The sequence below is a fragment of the Carlito syrichta genome, unplaced genomic scaffold (assembly GCF_000164805.1).
Source record: "Carlito syrichta isolate Samal-C Ts95f unplaced genomic scaffold, Tarsius_syrichta-2.0.1 Scaffold310114, whole genome shotgun sequence".
Classification (NCBI taxonomy): domain Eukaryota; kingdom Metazoa; phylum Chordata; class Mammalia; order Primates; family Tarsiidae; genus Carlito; species Carlito syrichta.
The window spans coordinates 37,112-39,568 of NW_007254210.1; positions in this window are offsets into that span (position 1 = coordinate 37,112).

Genomic DNA, 2,457 nt, shown 5'->3' on the forward strand with positions numbered 1-2,457 from the left:
TGGTGGGCGGGAACTTGCGCGCTGGGGCGGGGCCTTTGCGGTGGAGGCGTGGCCCGTCTGTGTTGGCGCTGATGGGACGGACAAGTTGCCTTTCGAGTGTTCCGAGGTTTTTGTTGCGTTGATTTGCACTCTCTAGACAATCCCTCCAAATAATGCTTTTGGGAGCAAATCATATGTGTTTTCGGACAGTGACACCTCATTTAGGTAATGCAGTGTTATTTTCTCAACCATTATAACGAATATTTGCTAAGTACGTTATGTGCGCCACGCTGTGGCTAAGTATTTTATATCCATTATTCAGGTTAATCCTCACGTCGACCATACGAGGTACATATTACTACAACCATGTTACTGAAGAGAACCTGAGGTTCAGTGAACTTAAGGACTTGCCAGAAGGTCCATACAGCTAGTAAATGGCAGAACCAGGGTGGGACTCTCGTCCTTGCAGTTCCAAGGCCTTGGATCCTAACCAACTGGACTTCACAGCAATCCTATGGATTAAGCAAGTCAATTCCCCATTTTGCTCCTATGGAAACTGAGGCTCCAATACTTGCCTATAGTCACCTTTCTGAACTGAAGGTTTCATTTCTGTCCCTTCACACCCTGTGGGTTTCCTCACACACAGAGGGATACCATAGAGATTTCTAGGGAAAATGGGCATGGGAACCTCTCCCCAGAGGACCTCTACAGACCATCAGTGCTTAGATTCTGTACTCCTAACACCCAAGCAGTGGCCTCCTTGACTATGATCACACATCTATGAGCATAGAGGAAATTCCATTACAGTCTTTTTCACCACCTTTTCCCATCACACAGTCTTAAACCCAGTGACCCTAGGCAGGTTCTTTTCCTTAAAGTATGAGCTCTGCACATACCTGCTTCCATACCTTTGCTCATGCTGTCCTTCCTAGACTTCCCTCCTACCTATCTTACTCTCTAAATGGGATCCATTCTTCAATGCCAAGTTCAGACATCCTCCCTGAAGCTTAGAGATCTTGTCTCCATGGATTTCATATCTCTCTCCATGTGGCCCCTTGATACTCTGTAGGGACCTCCATTTCTTACATTGTTTAGTATTACTGAGGAAAGTTGTCTAATGTATGCTAGACATTGATAAATTCACCAGTGTGTTTAATTGGGAAGAGAAACAAAGAGAAAGGAATTCCAGTGACACTGCTCACCTGATCACATATGAAAAGGAGTGTGAGATGGACCCTACACCTTCTCCTCCCTCAGTCAAGTTCTCTTCCTGTATCCTATCTTAGGGTAAGCAAAACATGATTCTAATATTCAAATAATGATCTTTTTTCATACAACATGACCTAGGAATACAACCCAAATAGTCATCTCGGTTTTCACCTTAGAACTTGACTGCTGTCTAAAGCACGGCTCTTTGTATTTGTGTTTATGTCATTTCTTCCCTCATGGGCTTTAAGCTCCTTGAGTTAGAGAGCCTGCCTTATGCTACCTTTAGTTTTCAGCATCCCAAGTTATCCCAAGTAGCGCTGCCTTGAACCACTCAAGTATCCTTTGCCAACTGCACAGTCACTGCACAGTCTAAGGGGCAAACACCAGTCTGTTTTCTCTCCTCCTTTGATGTCTAACTTTCTAGTTATAAAATATACATTTATTTTCAAAAACTTGATTTGCAGAAAACTTCTTTTAAAAAAAGAAAACTTGGCAAGGCACAGTGGCTCATGTCTGGAATGCCTGCACTTTGGAGACCAAGGAGGAAGGCTCACTTGAACCCAGGAATTCAGAACAAACCTGGACAACATGCTGAGACCTTATCCCTACAGAAAATCAAAAATTAGCCAGGCATGGTGGCACATACCTGTAGTGCCAGCTACTCAGGAGGCTCAGACGGAAAGATCACTTGATTCCAGGAGTTCGACACCACCCTGGGCAACAGAGCCAGACCCTATCTCTAAAAAACAAATTAATTAAAAATTAGCTAGGCATGATAGTTCATGCCTATAGTCTCAGCTACTTAGGAGTCTGTGGAGGGAGGATCAGTTGAGCCCAGAAGTTTGAGGCTGTGGTGGTGAGCTATGAATCATGCCACTGCCCTCCAGTCTAGGTGGCAAGAGTGAGACCCCGACTCAATATATATAATAAAAAATTTTAAAGCCGGAACATGACATTTTTGTGATGACTGATGTTTTCCCAGGATGCTAAAATAAAAATTTTTCTGAAACTCTTAGTAGTGAGTTAGGAGTATAGGGAGGGTCCACTTCCAAACCCAGATAATTCCATAAGTTGCCATAAAGGACACAGAAAAGATGAGGTCTCCAGCCCCCAAATAGCAAGGAGTTTTATATAACAAATTAAGGCATCCAGAAACCACTTCCAAGGAAATTGGAACTCATATAATGCTAATTCAATTGGTGTTCTTGTTTCCAGAAATTTCTCCTTCCTGATAAATAGAATATGTACGCATGCTGAATGCATGAAATT